The sequence below is a fragment of the Bombina bombina genome, chromosome 1 (assembly GCF_027579735.1).
Source record: "Bombina bombina isolate aBomBom1 chromosome 1, aBomBom1.pri, whole genome shotgun sequence".
Taxonomy (NCBI): Eukaryota; Metazoa; Chordata; class Amphibia; order Anura; family Bombinatoridae; genus Bombina; species Bombina bombina.
In genome coordinates, this window is record NC_069499.1 from 1,330,620,109 (window position 1) to 1,330,632,793 (window position 12,685).

The 12,685-nt window shown below is 40.9% G+C and overlaps 1 protein-coding gene across 1 annotated transcript in view; it reads left to right on the forward strand.

The window, feature by feature from the left end:
- FHOD1 (formin homology 2 domain containing 1) overlaps positions 1-12,685 on the forward strand; it is a 387,262-nt gene that overhangs the window by 46,934 nt on the left and 327,643 nt on the right. The gene's annotated exons all lie outside the window — the stretch shown is intronic.

Genomic DNA, 12,685 nt, shown 5'->3' on the forward strand with positions numbered 1-12,685 from the left:
AAATATTACCCTTTACAGCAAGCATGATACCAGTCGTTATTAAATCACTGTAATCAGGCTTACCTTAAATAAATCCGGTATTGTCAGCATTTTCTAGCATATCATTTCTCTAAAAAAAATTTAAAACTGCACATACCTCAGAGCAGGAGACCCTGCACGCTATTCCCCCAGCTGAAGTTACCCATCTCTTCAGTTATGTGTGAGAACAGCAATGGATCTTAGTTACAACCTACTAAGATCATCAAAGACCACAGGCAGACTCTTCTTCAATTTTCTGCCTGAGACTAAAATAGTACAACTCCGGTACCATTTGAAAATAACAAACTTTTGATTGAAGATAAACTACATTAATGCACCACATCTCTCTAGCTTCTTCCCTTGTCGAGAGCTGCAAGAGAATGACTGGGAGGTGGCAGTTAGGGGAGGAGCTATATAGACAGCTCTGCTGTGGGTGATCCTCTTGCAGCTTCCTGTTGGGAAGGAGAATATCCCACAAGTAATGGATGAATCCGTGGACTGGATACACCTTACAAGAGAAAAGTAAACAAAAGAATTAAAACACTTGAAATGTTGCAAAAATGTGCAGTTAAATATAGCACTCCAGGAAAAGGTTTGCCTTGGCTATACAATCATGTGTACAGACAGGCATAACCAGTTTTATCTGTGCATTCTGAGGCTTCAAGTGACCCCTTCCTATTCACCCCACTTTTGCCTGCATTTACCTGTACGTAGCAAAAACAACTAGATAAACTAATTGTATAAGGAATACAATAGAGTTTGTAGCAAAGAATTCCACAAAGTTAGTGTCAATATAACTCCAAGGAAAAATAGTTTAAGGAAATACTCTTATTATTAAAAAGTTCCATATCATTCATACTTTAAAGGGATACTAAACCCATTTTTTTTCTTTCATGATTCAGCTAGAGCATGAGATTTTAAGCACCTCTCTAATTTACTCCTATTATCAATTTTTCTTTGTTCTCATGCTATCTTGATTTGAAAAAGCAGTACTGTAAGCTTTAGAGCCTGACCATTTTTTGTTCAGCAATTGGGTAGTACTTGCTGATTTGTGGCTAAATGTAGCAAACCAATCAGCAAGCTCTACCAAGGTACTGAACTAAAAATGGGCCGGCTCCTGACCTTTTATTACTGCCTTTTCAAATCAAGATAACACGAGAACAAAGAAAAATTGATAATAGGAGTAAATTAGAAAGTTGCTTAAAATTGCATGCTCTATCTGAATCATGAAAGAAAAATGTGGGGTTAGTATCCCTTTAAGTCTTTATTATTTACACTAGGAACAAACATTCACACTGTAGCAGAAGAAAATATTAAAAACACTTAAACCTAGTTTACAAGTAATTATTAGTGGATTCAAATGTTCAAAAAGTACTGGTATACATGGGCCCACTGGTATAATAATATAGAGTAAGCTAAGCCCTTACAATCCGAGGGCTGAAATACTTTTAAATATTAAACAACTGATTTAGTGGGTACCATGAATAGTATATAGGGTTATTGAGACATAAGATCTTGTTTTAAACTTAGGCAAGCAAATTAAAAAACGACAGACAGGAGAGACACGGCTGCTCCTGCTGGACCCCTGACGCGGGTCCTCCTCTGAGGAAGCGTTTTGTGAAACGCACGTCAGGGGTCCAGCAGGAGAAGCCATGTCTCTAATAATTACTTGTAAACTAGGTTTAAGTGTTTTTAATATTTTCTTCTGCTACTGTGTGAATGTTTGTTCCTAGTGTAAATAATAAAGACTTAAAGTATGAATGATATGGAACTTTTTAATAATAAGAGTATTTCCTTAAACTATTTTTCCTCGGAGTTATATTGACACTAACTTTGTGGAATTCTTTGCTACAAACTCTATTGTATTCCTTATACAATTAGTTTATCTAGTTGTTTTTGCTCTGTTCACTTAGAATCCACATCAGGTGCTGGCTCCAGTGAGTACAAATTATTAATGTAATACTCCAATTTAAAGTATACTTATTACAATATATAAACTGTGGCAGCATCTGTTATTTCCTAACTCCAACAATCCCCAACCCTATATATTCTAAAATTTACCTGTACGTATAGACCTCTGTCTTTTTTCTTTAAAGGGACACTTAAGAAAAATTAAACTTTCATGATTCAGATAAAGAAATACAATTTTTAAACAACTTTCCAATTTACTTCCATTAACAAAATGTGCAAAGTTGTTTTTCTATTTTTGTGGTAGTATTGTGGTAGTGCCCGTTCCGTATCAATCTGAGAGATGGGTCTAAATCTGTCCTTCGGCCATAGGTCCGAGACCAAGTGAACTCCCAACTGAGCCAATTTCAATGGATTGGTGTGCTGCAAACCCGCCATAAACCAGGTAGAGAGGTGATAGGGGAAGGGTGCGGGGCAATGTGTCCAAAGTGATGAATTTTGTCCCAGAAATGTAAACATTCCCGGATAATAGGGTTCAACAAAGTCAGTTCCCTGCGGCAATGCGGAGGCGTCCAGATCAAGTCACGTAAGTTTAGATTGTAGGGCAAAGAGGCTTGTTCGATGAATCTTTTAACTTTTATGCATTCCCAGTGCACAAATATCAGCGTCAAACAGATTATAATACAGTTTTTTAAGGCTTATCTTTTAACCCCATTGATTGCCAAAAAGGGCTATAACACAATTGTGTATGGGTAAATCTCAGAATAGTTGTACTGGATTGCACTGAATGTGCAGAAGGTCTTCCCAAATCAGACAGAGAAGTTGTGCTGGGAGCACGCTGAAAAGAAATTGCATAGGGACAGCTTCTCTAAAACTCTTTGGTCTTGCAAGATGCTATAAGACGTCTTGTCACTTTTTACGAGAGACCCCAAGGATTGTTTTAAAGACCTTTAGAACTGTGTATCTTGTTAAAGGGACATGAATGTCCAAGTTTTTATTTTCATAATTCAGATAGAGCATACAATTAGAGACAAACTTTTGGGAGGGAAGGGATGCTACGCTATAGAAAAAAACACTATTAACCCCGTTACTGCCCGTAATTTCAGAAATGTGGTACCCAGTTGCAATTTGTGGCATTCTAATTGCCAAAAACAAACTGCAAACCCATGCATGTATATTTCTCATCAAAAGAGATCCCAGAGAACCTTTTACAACCATTTTTCTTATGACTGCAGTAGTTGTGTGTAAATAATTTCAGTGAGAAACCCAAAGTTTTTTTTTATAACGCATTTGGCGGCGAAACTGTGGCATGAAATATACCAAAATGGGCCCAGATCAATACCTTTAAAGGGACAGTCAAGTCCAAAAAAAACTTTCATGATTTGAATAGGGAATGTAATTTTAAACTTTGCAATTTACTTTTATCAACAATTTCTCTTACTTGGTGTATCCAGTCCACGGATTCATCCTTACTTGTGGGATATTCTCATTCCCTACAGGAAGTGGCAAAGAGAGCACACAGCAGAGCTGTCCATATAGCTCCCCCTCAGGCTCCGCCCCCCCCCCAGTCATTCTCTTTGCCGCTCTAACAAGTAGCATCTCCACGGGAGGGTAAAGTGAATGTGGTGTTAGATTTGTAGTTTTTATTTCTTCAATCAAGAGTTTGTTATTTTAAAATAGTGCCGGTTTGTACTATTTACTCTGTGGCAGAAAGTGATGAAGATTTCTGCTGAGAGGAAAACGATTTTAGCATATTGTAACTAAAATCCATTACTGTTCCCACACAGGACTGTTGAGTACCGGAGAACTTCAGTTGGGGGGAACAGTTTGCAGGCTTAACTGCTATAAGGTATGCTCAGTCACTTTTTTTCTAGTCAAGACTTAGTAATGCTAGAAGACTGACAAGAATCCCCATGTGGGGAAGGTAAGCCATATTCTGAGACTTAGTATAGAAGGAAGGCTTAGTTAAAAGGGCTCAAAACGCTGGTGGACACTGTTAAGGGGCAATCGATTATTTTATTACAAAAATCTGATATTTGTACAAGTTTGTATTACATTTGGAACGCTTTTTTGGGGTTTATTCCGCATGGCATATATTTAGACACCTATTTTGGCTTGGGAAGGCCCCACAACTCCGGAGTGAAGAGGGAGGGGGCCTAAAATTTGCGCCTCAGTTGCGCAGTTCATTTGGCAGACAGCTTCATGCAGCTTCACGTGTAGAGTCCAAAGATTGCTTGAGGACTTCAGAGAGGCTTATTTTCGTTCAAAACTAATCCCCAAGGAAGGTAGGGCCACAGCAGAGGCTGTGGCATGGTGCTGTAGTTTAACCGGTGGCCTGCTTTAATTTGCTCCGGTTTGGGCATTAAGGGGTTAATTGTCTTGAAATTTACTGTGCAATCATTTCAAAGCATTAGGATCATATGGTGAAAATTTCATAAAGATTGGATGTTTTTTTGAGGTTTATTAAAAAAGTGTGCGCTTTTTATTATTTAAAGGCACAGTACCGTTTTTTCAAAAATTTTATTTTACTGTATTTGAGTGCTGTCTAAGTCTGTTTAACATGTCTGAGCCTACAGATAGACCCTGTTCTATGTGTTTAATAGCCATGGCGGTACCCCCTTTACATTTGTGTTTAAAGTGTGCTAAGGTATCTAAACATTTTAAAGATCATGCAGTGACACTTAAAAATGTAGCCCAAGATGATTCTTTGACGGAAGGTAACGAGGATAGTCCTCCTTCCTCTCCCCATGTGTCGACACCAGTTACGCCCGCGCAAGCGATGCCTAGTACCTCTAGCGCATTGGGCCCTATTACGTTACAACAGTTAGCAGCCGTCATGGATAATTCCCTTGCGGCATTTCTATCCAAACTGCCAGTTTTTCCTAAAAAGCGTGATAGCTCAGTTTTAAGAACAGAGGATGAGCAATCAGAAGCTTTAGATGATTTATCCGTTGTACCCTCACAACACTCTGAAGTGGCAGTGAGGGATGGGCTGTCCGAGGGAGAAATTTCTGACACAGGAAAGGTTTCTCAGCGGGCAGAATCAGATTCCTTAGCGTTTAAATTTAAGCTGGAACACCTCCGTGTACTGCTTAAGGAGGTTTTATCTACGCTGGATGATTGCGACCCCATGGTGGTCCCAGAGAAATTGTGTAAAATGGACAAGTTTCTAGAAGTCCCTGTATACACTGATGCGTTTCCGATCCCGAAGAGTGTGGCGGATATTGTGACTAGGGAGTGGGAGAGACCAGGCGTACCTTTTGTTCCCCCCCTATCTTTAAGAAAATGTTCCCTATAACTGACCCCAGGCGGGACGTGTGGCAGACGGTCCCTAAGGTAGAGGGAGCAGTTTCAACATTAGCCAAGCGCACAACCATACCAATAGAAGACAGTTGTGCTTTCAAAGATCCTATGGATAAAAAATTAGAAGGTTTACTGAAGAAAATATTTGTTCAGCAAGGTTTCCTTCTTCAACCGATTGCCTGCATTATTCCTGTAACTACTGCAGCGGCTTTTTGGTTTGAGGCGCTGGAGGAGTCGCTTCAGAGGGAGACTTCATATCACGAAGTAATGGATAGAATTCATGCTCTGAAGCTGGCTAATTCTTTTATCACAGATGCCGCTTTCCAATTAGCTAAGTTAGCGGCGAAAAATTCTGGTTTTGCTATTATGGCGCGAAGAGCGCTTTGGCTCAAATCATGGTCGGCTGACGTGTCGTCCAAAACAAAATGACTAAATATTCCTTTCAAGGGAAAGACCCTTTTCGGCCCCGAGTTGAAAGAAATTATCGCGGATATCACTGGGGGAAAGGGCCATGCCCTTCCGCAAGATAGACCATTTAAGGCCAAAAACAAGGCTACTTTTCGCTCCTTTCGCAACTTCAGGAGCGGACCTGCTTCAACCTCTGCTACCGCAAAGCAAGAGGGTAATGCTTCACAGCCCAAAGCAACCTGGAAACCCTTGCAGGGCTGGAACAAGGGTAAACAGGCCAAGAAGCCTGCGGCTGCTACCAAGACAGCATGAAGGGGTAGCCCCCGATCCGGGACTGAATCTAGTAGGGGGCAGACTTTCTCTCTTTGCTCAGGCTTGGGCAAGAGATGTTCCAGATCCTTGGGCATTAGAAATTGTTGCTCAGGGGTATCTTCTAGAATTCAAGGACTCTCCTCCAAGGGGAAGGTTCCACATTTCTCGTTTGTCTTCAGACCAGACAAAGAAACAGGCATTCTTATGCTGTGTAGAAGATCTACTAAAGATGGGAGTGATACACCCAGTTCCAATTGCAGAACAAGGACTGGGTTTTTACTCAAACCTGTTTGTAGTTCCCAAAAAGGAAGGAACTTTCAGGCCAATCCTGGATCTAAAAATTCTAAACAAATTCCTCAGAGTTCCATCATTCAAAATGGAAACCATTCGGACAATTTTACCGATGATCCAGGAAGGTCAATATATGACTACCGTGGATCTAAAGGATGCGTACCTACATATTCCTATCCACAAAGATCATCATCAGTTCCTAAGGTTCGCCTTTCTGGACACGCATTATCAGTTTGTGGCCCTTCCTTTTCGGGTTGGCGACCGCTCCCAGAATTTTCACAAAGGTTCTAGGATCCCTTCTAGCGGTACTAAGACCGCGGGGCATTGCAGTAGCACCTTATCTAGACGACATCTTAATACAGGCGTCGTCCTTTCACAGAGCCAAGGCTCACACGGACATTGTTCTGGCCTTTCTAAGGTCTCACGGGTGGAAGGTGAACATCGAAAAAAGTTCTCTGTCCCCGCTCACAAGGGTTCCCTTTCTGGGAACACTTATAGACTCGGTAGAAATGAAAATATTTCTGACAGAGGTCAGGAAGTTAAAGCTTTTAACTACTTGCCGAGTTCTTCATTCCATTCCTCGGCCTTCTGTAGCTCAGTGCATGGAGGTAATCGGGTTAATGGTTGCGGAAATGGATATTGTCCCTTTTGCCCGCATTCATCTCAGGCCACTGCAACTGTGCATGCTCAAACAGTGGAATGGGGATTATGCAGATTTGTCTCCTCAAATACAACTGGACCAGAAAACCAGAGATTCTCTTCTCTGGTGGTTGTCTCAGGATCACCTGTCTCAGGGAATGTGCTTCCGCAGACCGGAGTGGATCATTGTCACGACCGATGCCAGTCTGTTAGGCTGGGGTGCGGTCTGGGACTCCATGAAAGCTCAGGGTCTATGGTCTCGGGAAGAATCTCTTCTCCCGATAAACATTTTGGAACTGAGAGCGATATTCAACACGCTCCAGGCATGGCCTCAACTAGCAGAGGCCAAATTCATCAGATTTCAGTCGGACAACATCACGACTGTAGCGTACATCAATCATCAGGGAGGAACAAAGAGTTCCCTAGCGATGAAGGAAGTAACCAAGATCATCAAATGGGCGGAGGATCACTCCTGCCATCTCTCAGCAATTCACATCCCAGGAGTAGACAACTGGGAGGCGGATTTTCTGAGTCTTCAGACTTTTCACCCGGGGGAGTGGGAACTCCACCCGGAGGTTTTTGCTCAGCTGACCCAGCTATGGGGCATTCCGGAATTGGATCTGATGGCGTCCCGTCAGAACACCAAACTTTCTCTTTACTGATCCAGGTCCAGGGACCCCAAGGCGGCATTGATAGATGCTCTAGTAGCGCCTTGGTCCTTCAGTCTAGCTTATGTCTTTCCACCGTTTCCCCTTCTCCCTCGGCTGGTAGCCAGAATCAAACAGGAGAAGGCTTCGGTAATTTTGATAGCGCCTGCGTGGCCATGCAGGACTTGGTATGCAGACCTAGTGGACATGTCATCTGTTCCACCATGGAAGCTGCCATTGAGGCAGGATCTTCTAATACAGGGTCCATTCAAGCATCTAAATCTAGTTTCTCTGCAACTGACTGCTTGGAGATTGAACGCTTAATTCTAGCTAAGCGTGGGTTCTCTGAATCGGTTATCGATACTCTGATCCAGGCCAGAAAGCCTGTCACCAGGAAAATTTACTATAAGATAAGGCGGAAATATCTTTGTTGGTGTGAATCCAAGGGTTACTCGTGGAGTAAAGTTAGGATTCCCAGGATATTGTCTTTTCTCCAAGAAGGATTGGAGAAAGGATTGTCAGCTAGTTCCTTATAGGGACAGATATCTGCTCTGTCTATCCTGTTACACAAGCGGCTGGCAGCAGTACCAGACGTTCAGGCGTTTGCACAGGCTTTAGTTAGAATCAAGCCTGTCTATAAACCTCTGGCTCCTCCATGGAGTCTTAATTTAGTTCTTTCAGTTCTTAAAGGGGTTCCGTTTGAACCTTTACATTCCATAGATATTAAGTTATTATCTTGGAAGGTTTTGTTTTTGGTAGCTATCTCTTCTGCTCAGAGAGTTTCAGAATTGTCTGCTTTGCAGTGTAATTCACCCTATGTGGTGTTCCATGCAGATAAGGTTGTTTTGCGTACTAAACCTGGTTTTCTTCCGAAAGTTGTTTCTAATAAGATTATTAACCAGGAAATCATTGTTCCTTCTCTGTGTCCTAATCCAGTTTCTAAGAAGGAACGACTATTACACAATCTTGATGTGGTTCGGGCTTTAAAATTCTATTTAAAAGCAACTAAAGATTTCAGACAAACATCATCCTTGTTTTTTGTCTATTCTGGTAAGAGGAGAGGTCAGAAAGCGACTGCTACCTCTTTCCTTCTGGCTGAAAAGCATCATCCGATTGGCTTATGAGACTGCTGGACAGCAGCCTCCTGAACGAATTACAGCTCATTCCACCAGAGCTGTGGCTTCCACATGGGCCTTCAAGAATGAGGCTTCTGTTGAACAGATTTGTAAGGCAGCGACTTGGTCTTCACTGCATACTTTTGCCAAATTTTACAAATTCGATACTTTTGCTTCTTCGGAGGCTATTTTTGGGAGAAAGGTTTTGCAAGCAGTGGTGCCTTCCGTTTAGGTTACCTGACTTGTTCCCTCCCTTCATCCGTGTCCTAAAGCTTTGGTATTGGTATCCCACAAGTAAAGATGAATCCGTGGACTGAATACACCAAGTAAGAGAAAACAGAATTTATGCTTACCTGATAAATTGATTTCTCTTACGGTGTATCCAGTCCACGGCCTGCCCTGGCAATTAAGTCAGGTTCAAATTTATCTTTGTAAAACTACAGTCACCACTGCACCCTATGGTTTCTCCTTTTTCTCCTAACCGTCGGTCGAATGACTGGGGGGGGCGGAGCCTGAGGGGGAGCTATATGTACAGCTATGCTGTGTGCTCTCTTTGCCACTTCCTGTAGGGAATGAGAATATCCCACAAGTAAGGATGAATCCGTGGACTGGATACACCGTAAGAGAAAGCAATTTATCAGGTAAGCATAAATTCTGTTTTTGCTTTGTTCACTTGGTATTCTTAGTTGAAAGCTATACCTAGGAGGTTCATATGCTAATTTCTTAGACCTTGAAGACTGCCTCTTATCTGAATGCATTTTGACCACTAGAGGGCATTAGTTTGTGTTTCATATAGAAAACATTGAGCTAAAGCACGTGAAGTTACCCTGGAGTGAGCACTGATTGTCTAAAATGCAAGATTGTCAAAAGAACTGAAACAAGGGGGCAGTTTGCAGAGGCTTAGATACAAGGTAATAACAGTATTGGTTATGCAAAACTGGGGAATGGGTAATAAAGGGATTGTCTTTCTTTTTAAACAACAAAATAATCTGGTGTTGACTGTCCCTTTAAGTTGTCTACTTTTTAAAAAAATAAAAAAATATATATACATAAATCTGTATTTTGGACATTTAAAAAAAAAAAAAAAAAAAAAAGGTAAATTACAACCTTAAATGACAACGCACTGCAGTAGAATTGCATAATTAACAAGTGCATAATAAAAAAGACAATGATTTAACAACTACTCTGAATTTCAAAAAAGCAATAAAAAAAAATTCTGACTTTTTTTCTTCCATTTGCTGGTTCCCTGTATCATGTGACAGGCATCAGCCAATCACAGACTATTATACGTATACCCTGTGAGCTTGTACACATGCACAGTAGGATCTTGTTCCCCAGAAAGTGTGAATATAAAAAAGCTGTGCAAAATTTGATAATGGAAATAAAGTGGAAAGTGTCTTAAAACTGCATGCTCTATCTGATTCATAAAAGTTTATTTTGACTTAAGTGTCCCTTTAAACACTTCACTTTCACACGACACTACACACATTGCCAGAGAATTGTTCAATGCCTTAAAAGCTTTGTGAGAGACAATAACATTTACTGTCCCTTTAAAGTTTCCATACAGCTATAATATTAAATCGAAAAAGTTACCAATTATGTTTTAATTGCATTTAATATTTGATTTACATTCATTTATTGTTGGAAATTTTATAGTGCTTCAGTTGATAGAAACTCCTTTTTGTCTCCATTTTATGGCTCTACAACCAGCAGTGAAGATGTTAATCTGCTTACATACCTTGAGGGAACAAGTAACACAAGGAGTCCTGTTACTGTTTTTATCATTGCAGCATGGTGCTTAAACAATTAAAACCAGATGTGCATTTATCATAGGATGTATATAATATTTATGAATGCGCCGTAAAAGTTCAAGGTGGGGGTAGAAATCCCAAACCGTGCTAATATATAATATGCAGCTTGATTACTTTTCTGTGCTTGAATCTTTTAATAGAATGGCAAATATCTGAAGTAGCAATACTAGGATATTTTAGGTTCCAAAGGTCTCAAAGTGATACTAAACCAAATTTTTTTTCTTTCAGATTTTTTTCTTTAATCATTTTAGGAATTTTAATAACTTTCTAATTTACTACCATTATCAATTTTTCTTCGTTCTATTGGTACCTTTATTTAAAAAGGCAGGAATCTAAGCTAAGGAGCCGGCCCATTTTTGGTTCAGCACCCTAGATAGAGCTTGCTGATTGGTAACTACATTTAGCCACCAATCAGCAAGCCCAACCCAGGTGCTGAACCAAAAATGGGCCAGTTCCTTAGCTTAGATTCCTGCCTTTTTCAAATAAAGGTACCAAGAGTGTGATGGATACCCTGACTACCTGCCGATTGCAGCTATGTAGCTGGCAAGTGACCACAGCCTGTAGCCACCCCTGATGCCCGACAGCACCGGTATTCAGGGTCCCACCCTGTGGCAGACTCCGGCTACCCAGACTAGGTAGCTTTGCCAGAGGGTCCTTCCTCCTGCCTGGAACAGGCGGCTATGTAGCCCAGGAAAGTGATTTTAGCAGGAGCCCACCCAAATAACAAATCATACTAGCATTCAGGTGAAACAGGAACTGATTTTATCCCCAAAAGAGCGGAGATCTGGGGCAAAGGGCCGCTGGAGCGACCAGGGGAAAGTTAGCAGGTGTCCTGCTGTTCTGTGGCTGACCGTGAGTTCCAGGAGCCTGGCCAGCCTGAGAGGGGTTAGGCGGGTGTCTGTTGTAAGGCGGCTAACCGGGAGTTCCAGGAGCCCGGCCAGCCTAGGAGGGTTTTTCCCGGTCATAGATCAGCTCTTCCATGACCAAGTGTACACAGCAAAACAACACATAGCACGCATCTGGGAGATCCCATAAGCCATGAAATGGCCAAATCTAATGTAACAGGGAGTGAACCATGTAGAGGTGTGGAGGTAGCCTTAGCTGTCTAGAGAACTAAGAAAAATTGATAATAGGAGTAAATGAGAAAGTTGCTTAAAATTGTATGCTCTATCGGAAAGAAAAAAGAAATGGGTTTAGTATCCCTTTAATTAATAGAAAATGTATCTGTGTATTTGAAACATTTTGCCTATGGCTAGTTGTGTGTAACATGATATCTGTAAATTTTAAGAAGCAGTTCCTGCTTCTTATCCTCTCGGCCACCTCAGAGAAGGCGGAGATAAATCACCCTGAACTCACTCATTCACTCTGCTCTTGTGCAATTGGTTGCGAGAGAGAAGGGACAGAACTGCACAAGAGTGCACTTGCGGCATTGCTTGGCAAAATGTAACGTTACTTCTCACAATTGGCCATTGCGGACAGATATGTTCTCTGTTTGAGAACTTGTCTGTCTACAGCTTAAAAAATGATTCAGTGTAGGAATCTGGTTGGATTCTACAATGCTCAGAATCCTATTTTCTATACATTACTGTGGTCCATTTGCTGGAGACCAGCAATTGACAAGCGGTCTATCTCAGCGGAATTTGCGAAGATAGACTTGTAACAAAAATGGTAGGTAGCAGGAAGGGGTAAGGCATACCTAGAAATGTGAGGTTTTCAGTATTAGGGTATTCTGTCTAGCCCCTTTTCAAATAGCCAGTCTTCATTGGGTAGTTTAATTTTATTTTAATTTTCATTATTTAGGAGCTACGCAAAGGTATATATGAAACCAGGATGTATGCAGACATCACTTAAAGGAACATGAAACACATTTTTTTTATTATTTAGAAAGAGCATTCAATTTTAAACAAGTTTCTCTTTTACTTATATTATTTAATTTGCTTCATTCTCTTTATATCCTTTGCTGAAAAGCATATCTAGATAGCCTCAGTAGCTGCTGATTGGTGGCTGCACATAGATGCCTCGTGTGATTTGATCACCCATGTGCATTGATATTTATTCAACAAAGGATATCTAAAGAATGAAGCAAATTGGATAATAGAAGTAAATGAGAATGTTGTTTATATTTATATTCTCTATCTGAATCATGAAAGAAATGTTTTTGGTTTAATGTGCCTTTAAATTCTTTTAGCCATGGCAACGGTTTTCATTAAAAATAATTCATTTTATATTGATC